This window comes from Podarcis vaucheri (assembly GCF_965113315.1).
Source record: "Podarcis vaucheri genome assembly, chromosome: 12".
Taxonomy (NCBI): Eukaryota; Metazoa; Chordata; class Lepidosauria; order Squamata; family Lacertidae; genus Podarcis; species Podarcis vaucheri.
This window is the reverse complement of record NC_138750.1, coordinates 41,951,916-41,964,498: the sequence shown is the minus strand read 5'-3', so window position 1 is coordinate 41,964,498 and position 12,583 is coordinate 41,951,916.

Genomic DNA, 12,583 nt, shown 5'->3' with positions numbered 1-12,583 from the left:
GTTCTCTTTTTTTAATAAATAGATTTATTTATTTTTAGCAACACATTCTTTTGAGGGTATTTGGCAGCATAGCAGAATTCCATTCCTGTGCTGAAAGTTAAGGAAAGTGATTACTCATACATATTTTACTTGGATGAATAAGTACTAAAATGCTGAGCTGTAGAGAAATGAATATAAAAAATATATGAAAATGCTCTGTATATAATACAATAAGAGAGATGTTTGAAATAGAAAACCAAATAAAACTGGCTTGAGAAAATAGAATTACTTTGTCTTTAGAGCTGCAACCATTTACTCACTTTCCTGGGAGTAAATCCCAGTAAACTCGGGGTGGCTGACCTCTGACTAGATGTAGATAGGCACTTATTATTTTCTGTTGATCTGTTTGCACATTGGATTAAAAATTATATATCACACTGTTTCTCTCTCCATGATCTATTATGCAATGTGTGTGAATAATACTTTATGTTGTTAGAATTGTATATATAAAATTGTAAATATATATACATATATATATATATATGCTTTCGTAGATTTTCACGGGTACAGGAATGCAGGTTTTGGTGTCTTCGGGTGTCTTCCCGTGTAAGAGTCGGGGTGTCTGTGCGACGTTTCGACGAGGTCTCACTCGTCATCTTCAGGCTGGTGCTTTCGGCTTCTTGTTACTGGAACAGAGCAGAATCTGGTGTTTGAGTTCCTATAAATACTGTTGAGGGGTGTGGTGTATAGCCTCCAACGTTCTGGGCAGAGAGGAAGTTCCTAGATTAGTGTGCCTTTTCTTCTTTTGTTCCTTAATTACTTGAGGGATATCTTGAGTGATTTCATGAGTGATATTCTGAATACCACTGGGTGGGTCATTAAGTGTAGATTAGTTGCTAAAGCTTTCGTGTCTTGACCTCTTGAGCTTGTGAAGAGTTTTTCTGAGAAGATGGCTGTGCTGCATTTAGTTGTGCTCTGGCTTGGCTTCGTGTATAGGGGCGAGCTGTGGTTTTGTGCTTTGTGCCAGCCAGATCTGTGTAGGGATTGCAGGGGGGTGCAGCATCCGGAGGTGCCACTATAGTTTGGCTACTGGATGGAGTCTGTAATATGTCTGTGGAGAGGGTCTGGGTTTGGGTCTGGTGTGGTTGATTGGTGACGGCGTTCTGTGTGCCTCTGGTTCTGGTGTCGGTTTTTGTGGGGAGGGCTAATTTCCAGATGTCTGGCAGGCGGGACGTGTCGTCACGCTTGTTCATGTTGTGAGGGTGTTTCTCTATCTCGATGGCTTCCATGATTATTCTCTTGTGGTGATGTTCCATGTTAAAGAGCAATTTGGAATCTGCAAAATTAATTTCGTGTCCTGTTTCTTTCATGTGTTGGAAAAGAGAGGAAGTTTTTTCTTCTTTTTTGACGGCATTCTTGTGTTCTGCGATACGTGCATTTATTCGTCTGTTTGTTTGTCCAATGTACGTGGCTGGGCAGACTTTAGCAACTAATCTACACTTAATGACCCACCCAGTGGTATTCAGAATATCACTCATGAAATCACTCAAGATATCCCTCAAGTAATTAAGGAACAAAAGAAGAAAAGGCACACTAATCTAGGAACTTCCTCTCTGCCCAGAACGTTGGAGGCTATACACCACACCCCTCAACAGTATTTATAGGAACTCAAACACCAGATTCTGCTCTGTTCCAGTAACAAGAAGCCGAAAGCACCAGCCTGAAGATGACGAGTGAGACCTCGTCGAAACGTCGCACAGACACCCCGACTCTTACACGGGAAGACACCCGAAGACACCAAAACCTGCATATATATATATATATATACTGTATTTTTCGCTCTATAACACGCACCTGACCATAACACGCAGGTAGTTTTTAGAGGAGGAAAATCCATAGGCATGCCACCCGTAGGCATTCCCTCCATAACACGCACAGACATTTCCCCTTACTTTTTAGGAGGAAAAAAGTGAGTGTTATGGTGCAAAAAATACGGTATATAATTGTATATACATTTCATTTATAATAAGTAAGCACATACTAGGTTTAAAAGCAAACCTAAGAAAACCTCTAGGATTTTAACTGTATATATATTTGAAAGGTAGCAATTTTTTGGAGATCTCATCTTTTTGAGGGTATTTTAAGCAATGACTAATACTGAAGCATAATTGTAAATATTGGAAGAGGCAATTCTTAGTATGTAGGCTTACTTCTGTATTATTTATTTCCTAGAGTAGTTTTAGAATAGATTTCCAAGGAATTTGGGGCATGCCTTTAGAATGGTTTGCTGAAGACTTAAGCACATGTCAGAGTGACTGGTGTGGCTTTAGCAATGTCAAAAGATCCTTGGAAGAAGCAGGTACAGTAGTTAGGTGATTATGTTGCTCCAAGACTATGCAGGCAATTATGATGAAATGAGGCCTCTAATACTTTGCCAGACAAGTCTAGATCTAGCCCAGCCCATGATCCCCCCCCCCTAGCAAATGTCAGTACCCAATAGAGACTGGTGGAATGCAGTTGCATCACCTGACCTCCCAGCACCAAAGTTACTGCTGCTACTGGGAGAGGCAAGGTGACCCACGCCTTGCAGATGCACCAGCAGTCAATACAGTGCCTCTGCTGGTGTATCTCCTTGGCACCAACCTCCCTGCTGTCCTTCCACTCCTACTCTAAGCAACAGTGACACTGCTGGTGGGAGGTCAGGTAAGTGTCGCCTCTCTGCCCATCATCTGCTACTGGCAGTAGCTCTCCAGAGTCAGGCAGACTTTCCCTGAAGTCCTTTGCAACTGAGCATAGCAGTGGTTGAATCCAGACCCTTTCCCTTCTATATCCAAAGTGTATTATTGTTATCGGTGCAATCCTGTCACAATTATTCAGCTTCAGTCAATCCCGTGGGTAGTGGCACAGTTAGGTCATGTGAGACTCTGGACTCAATGGTCATAGGAGGGGCTTTCTTAGATGGTAATACAGTGGTACCTCGGGTTACATACGCTTCAGGTTACATACGCTTCAGGTTACAGACTCTGCTAACTCAGAAATAGTGCTTCAGGTTAAGAACTTTGCTTCAGGATAAGAACAGAAATTGTGCTCCGGCGGCGCAGCGGCAGCAGGAGGCCCCATTAGCTAAAGTGGTGCTTCAGGTTAAGAACAGTTTCAGGTTAAGAACGGACCTCCAGAACGAATTCAGTACTTAACCCGAGGTACCACTGTACTTATTATTTCACTGTACAAGGTGAGCGCAGTATGAACCTGTTACTTCTGCCTGACAATTCAACAGCTTTTGTTATCAACCAGTATATCCTACTGGATCCATTCTGTGTTTGGCGCTTGGAGCACTGTTTTCTATATGAAGTCACTGGAAGTGGTCACTAGGATCTTTGGTGCATGATATCGTCAGTATGCTGGTGGCACTCAGCTCTATTTCTCCGTAACGTCTGAATCAGGAGTAGAGTCTTGAACTGGCATCCAGATGCAGCGGTAGCCTGAATGTGGGGACCAATAAACGGAGACTGAATCCTGGCAAGACAAAGGCCCTGTGGGTAGGTGGCTTCTGGGGCTGAGAAACTGGCCCTTTCTCCTTTTCTGGATGGAGTTGCGGTCCTGTTGAATGTGAACAGTTTATAAAGCTTTCACAATTAAAAAAAAAGATGATTTGATTTCAAAATGAAGGGAGAGGGTGAGAAAAATGTAAATAATAACACACCCACACACACCCTCCAATTTGTTGACTGCCAAACTTAATTCCTGCAGTGATCCCCATACTTGGCTGTTTCATTAATCTTACATATATCAGGCAGAACGCAAACTGCCACACATCAAGGTATTAGTGGGTGGGTGTTTTTTTGCCATGTCGGTGACATCCTGCTTTGGGTTTTTAATATGGCTGCTTGAGCCCTACTTAATTGTGTGATGTGAGCATAGCTCCCTCTGTTGGTTTCTGTCCAGAGTTGCATCTAGTTGATGGTATTCTGAATGTACCAGTGATGATCTGTAGACCCTATTGCAGCGCTGTGGAGAAGGTGCCAAGGGTTTCGGAATGCCTGGGTGGCTTGTACTGCTGATATTCAGAATCATTATAATACCAGGCGTGCATATATTATACCGGGCCCTTTACTAGCAGGCATTTAAAGGGAGTAACAGCTACCTGTATGCTGTGGGAAAGCTTCCTTGTAATTTACAAGAAAGATTTAATGACATACTGGAAATTTAGGTTTCCACAATTAAAGTGGATTGGAGCGCTCTGGTGCTATTATACCACTTTAATAGCATCTGCCAAAGAATCTGGTGTAGTTTGCTTAGAGGATCCCTGTTCCCCTCGCAGAGCTACAATTTTCAGAGTTCCCTGGGAAGAGGGACTGATTGTGAAACCACTGTGGAAATTGTATCTCTGAGGATTCCCCCCCCCCCTTCTCATCAGTTGGTGGTTTTTATTGGATTCACTGCTGATTTTTGCCTCGGTATGGTAATTGTTCCATGCTTGCTCTTTAACAAAATAAATAAATAAAATAATGATGTTGCTGGCCTTTGAATTTGTTTTAGTTTTGTGGTTTCTATTGTGTTGTGCCATTCTGGGAGAACTTGGGGCGGGGGGCTAACAATGCTATAAATAAATAAATAAATAAAGTAACAAACAAATCCTGGTGTGACTGTTAGCAGCCAAGACTGATTTTAAAAAAAAGTTTAACTAAACAAAACTAATTCCTTTCTTTATTTGGGGTAATTGATTTGGTCTGTGAGGGCCGCACTGTAAAACTATATGGTTAGATCCTTCGCTGTGGGCAGTGCCTGCTCTCTGCAGCAACCTGCCTATGAATAGTAGGCAAACATATTTTGCTGTGTAGTTTTTGGTACTTGCTAACAGCATTTTGGTTGAGTCACACCTACTCAGATGCCTAATTTTTACATGCAGTTTTGTTATGTGTATCTGTTTTAAAACTTCTAGTTTCATTTATATTTTGAAGGGGGCATTACTTCAATTTGCTTTTAGCGTTTTATCACATTTTAATGAATATTTTATATTGCCTTATGCAAACAGCTTAGAGGTTCCTTTCAATTAAGGTATGCACAAATCTTGTCAAATAAAATTCAGAGGTGCCCTTCTGCTAGCATAAGGCCTCTTGCACTCATGAAAGGGCCTGTTTCCAGCTTAGCTGAAAGATGTTTCATGGGGGAAATGGGATCCCACCTCTCAAGGAAGTTCTTCTGTCCGTACGAGTCTTTGTACAATGCCAATTTACACTGGTGGTTGTATATAAATTAGTGATGTAACCTTTCCAGCAGTTAATACAATTAGGAAGGGATAGGGTTAGAAATCTGATTTAGTTTGCAAATTCACACTTTCTGAAAACCAAAGCATAGCCACATTCACACTTCAAGCCAACTTTACAAGTTAATTTGTACAGATATGCATTTACTAAGGTGGAGTGTGCATATAAACACATATATTAGTGAAAACAACATACAAAAAAGGATTACATTAGAGAAAATAGCTTTTGTAAAAATGTAAATTGGGCAATATTGCATATGAAATAGAAGAAAGTCATATTAAAATGATGACTTTTCATGAGGACTTTTGTGTGTGTGTGTGTATCAAAGCTGGAGCACTGAATTTAAGGTGGGAAAAATGAGAACCGAGATGAACTGAAATGGACAGATTTGCTCATCCCTAGCCATAGTTCAGTGGCAGAACTCACCCTTTTGCATGCAGAGGTTCTAATTGCAATCCATGGCATTTCCAGGCAGGACTGAGAATGATTAACCTCTGAAACCTTGGGGAGCTACTGGCAGAATTAGATGGACCAATGGTTTGGGTCTATAAGACAACTTCCTATATCCTTAAACTAAACAACTTACTTCAGCCTAGCCAGTGTTCACAATGTGGCATATGAGCTTCTAAATTAAAATGAGTGAGTTTCTGAGTGAGGACTGCTTTGTTAGTAGCGTACAGTATTTCAATCTTACGCAGTAATCATGGAAGGATCTCCTGGATATTTAATTAAATTAGAACTGTGCCTTGTCTTGTTCCCTTGAGTTACACAGAGACATGCTGGAGGGACATAACCTGCAAAAGCTCTCCCCTTTTAAAAATACCCCCCCAAAAAACACAACACCAGTAGTAAATTGTCACTGTCTCAAGCATTGATTGGAACTTGCAGGTTATTGCTGAGGCAAAGCAGAGGACATGAATGAAGTAGTCATACGTTAACAAAGCTGGCAGATCTCTGAATGCCTTGCAGTAAATCAGCATGGTCTTCTGACTCCCAGTAGTTTAACAAAAGTATTTTTTAAAAATACTTGTTTATTAGCTTTCTCACTCATAAAATATAAATACAAATTTGCTGCCTTTCAGGTGGCCCCACTGTGTCTCTGCTGGCCAGATTCCAGAATCCCTAGCCTGTGATAACTCAGAGTACTTGTACGCAGTGCTATTTTTCTAGAAAAAGAGGTGCCATGAACCAGGGGCGGAGGAAGGAGGGTATGGTGGGTGCGGTGCGCCCTGGGTGTTACCACTGAGGGGGGGGGTGACAAAATGCCGGGCGGCACTCACCGCGGGGCCTGCAATGTGCCCAAGTCACACGTCTCTCCTGGCCTGGGAAAGAAACGGTGGCTTGGGCACGCGCAAGATCCACACTGCCCAAACAGTCCACCCACTGCCTCCCCCCGCCAGCTGTAGTTGAGTGGGAGGAGGCAGGCAGACTCTGGAGGCCCCGCAGTGCACCCCACCGCTATGGACGACTCGCCCTGCCCCTGGCCGCGCCACCCCAGGCACCCAAGCGGCTTCCTCTGCTGCTGCCATGATCATCTCCCATTTTCTCTTATAATGGCAATGGGGCTTATCACACACAGAGTCCAACAAGACAATTACAAAAATCCACCATCAGCATACAAATCAATATGGCTAACCTGACCCAAAACTCCCACCCACCCCACTCACACATGAAAACAAAGACCACCACAGCCAACCACAAATGAACAACCACACCCTAGGCCAACCCCAACCTCTCTCACCAAAGGAACACAAGTGAACAGCAAAGAACCTGCACAAGCAACGCTGACACCAAACCCCACATATATTAAGTAAAATAGAAACATCGTCACCCCCCCATCCTCCCCCCCACCTCTTTCCCCCTTTTCTTCCTAATGTCTCAACAAATGAAACTGATTTGTAAAAATGTTACATGGGGGGGGGGACAAGAGAGAGAGGCATTGCACATACTTTTGTAAATCAAGAAAATCTTTAATGAAAATACATTTTAAAAAATAATAATAATGGCAATGGTGCCCAGCTGAGAGGTGCCGGAACTGAGTTCCAGTGAGTTCTGGCTGAAAAAAGCCCTGCTTGTATGTGCAGGTTATCCCAGCGTATTTTCCTAAATGAAAAGGACAAAAGGGGGCACAGATCTGCATTTATATGTATAGCTGTAAATTTAGAAACAACTATAGTGGGGAGGAAGATTGTGACTGGTGCTCACAGCTGAAGGGTAACTTCAGGGCCTTCAGTCTCCCTTCTTAGGGCTCTTTAACAGGAAACATTCAGCCAGACAGCCTTCCAAATGAAGGACACATTCAGGCAGAGGTCTGTCTTCTGGCAGCCCTTCAGCTAGACGTCTGTCGTCCGTAAAGCAGGACACCTGGGCACCTAGTCAGCTTTAACATAAGTACTACTTCACCAAACCATACTGTGGATAAAGCTGTCAGAATGTTTTAAGTTTACACAGTGAGATGGCGGCCTTCCTTGCGCATGTGGGGCTGGAGAATGATGTTCCTTAACCCAGAGCTCAGATGGAAGAGACACTTTCCATGCACAGCAGCTACTACTGCTAATAACTCCTGCTCCTGTAAACACGCCTGACCTCTTTCTGACAGTCGCTAATAACACTGGTGGAGCATCGACAGTGCTATAATTACTCTCAAAAATATGGCCATGTATATGTGACCTTGCCTTAAGACCCAGGCTGAATTTAAAGCAGTGACCTCAAAGGGAAGGGCTCTGAGGCTTTTAACGAAACCCCTGCGCAATACATTTTCCCCTGTCAGGATGTTGTAATCTAAACAAACTCCTGGAAGGTTTTGAGGCTTCTGAGCTTATAGGGTGGTAGCCATCAACCTCCGGTGAAGATTGTGGGCCCATTCATGCATTGCGCTCCTCAAATTTCAAGGAGGATCTTGTCTCTTCTTTTCTATCCAGTTGGGATTTTAGAAAGCAGCGTCCGGCAGGCTGGGTTTTAATTATTGTTTTCCATTCACTTGTTTCGCGGAGAGTCCATCTTTGCTCAGATACTTCTGTGTGACAGACTGTGCGTAAGACTGAAAGACACTTCAGTCTCCAAGGGAACTGCCTGAACTATGATAAGCTGCTTTTGCCCTCATTGGGGACACTCTTTTCCTATTACTGTTTTCACAACCTTAGACTTGATCTGCACCTCGGGTGACAGCTGCTTGTTTAATTGGCTGTCGCTGACATTCCTTCAGGGTTGTCACAAGTGTGGAGAGGCAATGCCCAGAGAGAGAGAAAATATTGCATGTATGTGCTGCGTCTCTGTGTGTGGGCCTGACAGGCGCTTTCTCATATTCTTTCTGGTATGCTATTATTTTTCGTACCACTGCAAATGCATGAGGGGTGGGGAGTGGGGAGCAGGCTATGTGTGTGTGTGTGTGTGTGTGGTGTGATCACACACAGACCATGATACGGGATGACAGGGATCATGTGTGTGTGTTTTGTAGCAGAAGCACCAAACCGCGCCAGCATTTTCATTATGATTCCAATATTCCCGTTATCACAAAAGCTGGCAGTTTTAATGACAAACGGCTGTCATCGCATAAAGCATTTTAAGAACTAATAAACCTCTCCTGAATACCAGGGTGAATCATATTAGGGCTGAATTCCTGAATTCATTAGTAAAATCAAATAGTGTGTGGTAGGAATATATATTCTGAAATCTATTCAACGTAACTTGATTCTACGCTGTCGGGAATAACGTGGCCAGCAACTCTCTGTCTCCTGCCGTAGCTTTTCAGCCATCACACAGCCTCCTTTGCCCTTTTGTGTTCCTAAGCCTGTAGATTTGCATATCATTTTAGATTTGCATATTTTAATTTTCAGGCTTGCTTGTATTTCACAGTTGACAGGTTGGTATTGCTTTTTCACATTAATCCCAGCCAGATGCAGAAGTTAAGGAAAAGGCAGGGTGTTTGTGGGTGGGGGAAGCCCCAGAAACTAAACATTTGAGTGGTGATCACTTTATATTTGCCAGCAGTTAGCGGTTCCTCATGTCTGATCCCTCATGCCATGCCAGCAATCAAACACTGAAGGATGATGCCCACATTGTGTGGCTACATTGAAATACTTTATTGTCACTTGTACAACTTGTATACAGTGAGATTACACATATGTCTTTCCACCCTCACACCATTGGGAATATAGTTTGCTTGACCATGGGCAAATGTGAGACTGTTAGCATGTGTGCAGAAACAGAGTTTTGAGGCATCCCAAAATGAATGATGAGGCTCTTGTCTGGTCCATGGTGAAGCCCTTGCATGACCTGTTCACTGTGAGCAAACTACAATTCAGTCATGGTTTCAAAAACACAAACAGATGTTTTCACTTTTCCTCTTTGATTTGCCCCTCTGGAACAGGCCCGGGCCCAGTTTGTTCCATGTTTAAAAACCCAGTACATTTTTTAAAAAATGGTTTGGCAACTACTCGTGATAGTAACAACTTCCATAAGGGTAGTTATAATAGTATGTTGCAGCAAACACAGCCAGGAGCTTTGTGACTCCTCTGCTGGTATAAGATTTTGAGGGGTACAGTGGACATTCCCACACTTTTTGCAGTAAGGAAAGTGAAGGATAAATGTACTAGAAAGTATGGTAAAACATTCCATTGATGGGAAGCTGTATAATCTCTGGACAAACAAATCAGGATAAATGCTCAATAATCAAGGTATTTGGAAGTGAGACTAGCGCTATGAAAACTCCGTTGACTTCTCTAGGAAGAGGGAATTAATTTTTAAAAATCAGGTTTGCTGTGTAGATTTGCTTCTAGAGTGGCTGACTATCCAAGTTCCCCCTGCTGATTGCAGTAGATGACATCAGAGGAACAGAGATCAAAGCTGCATTAAAGTAAGCAGTGAGCCAGGCACGATTGGAAGCCTGCCTTCTCGCCTTTAAAAAATGAAGAGTGTGCTTGGCTGCCTTTGCAAATATCTATTTCTATACGGCCTGATAATGGAGAGAGCTTGGAGCTCGAAGGAACAATGTTCCTCAGTCCTATTCTGCAAAACCATCCAGTAACATGATTCAGCGGCCTTTCGCGTTTCTTTTCTGTGGTGGCTCTGGGAGAAAGAAGTGTGCAGCTTATCGGCTCCCACTGCTCTGCCACACTGTGAAACCAGACACCCCTTGAAGGGGCCCACGGCAAAGCATGAAAAGATTAATAAGAATATTGCTCAGCGTTTGGCGGGTAGCTATGTGTTACCTTGCTGCCGGCTCGCATTACCTCTGAGTTTTCGCTGCATATCCAGCAATACTAGCTGTGTGTCCTCCTTATTGCTAGGACCCCAGAGCAAGATACCCAAGGTAGCTCATGTTTTTATATAAATAAAAGTCGTCCCTGGCAAAAACTTTGCAAGTGCTGTTCTTTTAGTCATGCAGAGGCATAATAATGGAGTGAACCAATCGACTATACAATTGTTACAGATATGAGCCCATTCTTCATTGGTTTGCATATTGGGCAGTTTTAAATGAGACTGTTTTTAATACCTCATAATAACTGGAGATATTGGTGGTTGTCATCTGGAGAAGCAATCTTGTGTTTGGGAAAAGCGAGGGGCACTGGTTACGCCCGGCTCTCTTTATATGGCACCCCCTGGCATGGCATTCACCTTTGGGGGAACTTAAACTGGAACTTAATCCTGGCAAGAGAGAAGTATAGTTAGGCACAAATACAGCTGATTTGGAAGAGGTGGGTTAGCCTGTATACAGTGGTACCTTGGTTCTCAGACTGAATCCGTTCCGGAAGTCCGTTCCAAAACCAAAGCATTCCAAAACCAAGGCATGCTTTCCCATAGAAAGCAATGCAAAACGGATTAATCTGTTCCAGACTTTTAAAAACAACACCTAAAACAGCAATTTAACATGAATTTTACTATCTAGTAAAAGTGCTGGTGTTGACCTTTAAAGCCCTAAACGGCCTCGGCCCAGTATACCTGAAGGAGCGTCTCCACCCCCATCGTTCTGCCCGGACGCTGAGGTCCAGCGCCGAGGGCCTTCTGGCGGTTCCCTCATTGCGAGAAGCAAAGCTACAGGGAACCAGGCAGAGGACCTTCTTGGTAGTGGCGCCCGCCCTGTGGAACGCCCTCCCATCAGATGTCAAAGCGATAAATAACTACCTGACATTTAGAAGACATCTTAAGGCAGCCCTGTTCAGGGAAGTTTTTAATCTGTGATATTTTACTGTATTTTTGGTTTCTATGGAAGCCGCCCAGAGTGGCTGGGGAAACCCAGCCAGATGGGCGGGGTACAAATAATAAATGATGATGATGATGATGATTATCTAATGAGGCCATTGATCCACAAAATGAAAGCAATAATCAATGTACTGTACTATATAAAATAATACAGTATTGTAGATGATTAAAAATTTTTTAAAAAATTCTTACCTGCACTGATGATAGCCATTGTTTGGATGGAGGGCTTCTATCCATTTCTGCAGTCACACAATCAGTCAGTAGCTGAACTAGGTTCCACACAGTCACAAAAACAAATTAACCAAAAAAGCCTCAAAAACAAAAACGCAAAATAGCAAAAACAAAAGCGCCAAACTTAATCTGTTCTGGAAGTCCATTTGACTTCCAAAATGTTCGAAAACCAAGGCGCAGCTTTTGATTGGTGCAGGTGCCCCGGGAAAAATAGCCAACAGCTGCATCGGACATTCGGCTTCCGAAAAACATTTGAGTACCAAGGTGTCTGAGAACCAATGTACCACTGTATCTCTAAAGCAGGGACAGGGAACCTTTTCTCACCTGAGCTCTACAGTCCTCCCCAGGTAACCTTCCAGTTCTGCGTGCTAGTAGCAGGACCCAAGCATCATCCCCCCCCCTTAGGCCCAGTGCAAACATGTAACATAAGCTTCCACCTGCTCAGTCTCATCGTATCCATACAAACACGTGAGCCATGATAAAAAGCTTTTCTTTTAATTATGTTTTCTACCTGTCTGAGGTTATACTATGCCAAACGGCTGCTAATCTACCATACCTTGCCCCCTTTATGTGTGCCTGTTTTAATATAACACCCAGTCTGAATAAGAGCCCCTCCAGAGATTATATTTATTGCTCATTTATGATGATTTATGCTCACGATTCTATAATGGTGGCTATACACAATGGCACTCTCAGTGCCATTTGCACTTGTCGTTATACTTCTTTGGCTATGATCAGTGCATGCCCCGTAGTTTAAGGCTAAAAAGCCATTACTTTTTTAAACTACAAATGTTCTGGTTCTCTTTTTTTCCAAGAGCAGCTTTTAATGGCTGGCAATGGGCTATGGGGGTGGGCAGGAGATATGTCAAAGTTGTCTTTTCTCCACACACATCCTTTCTAGTGCA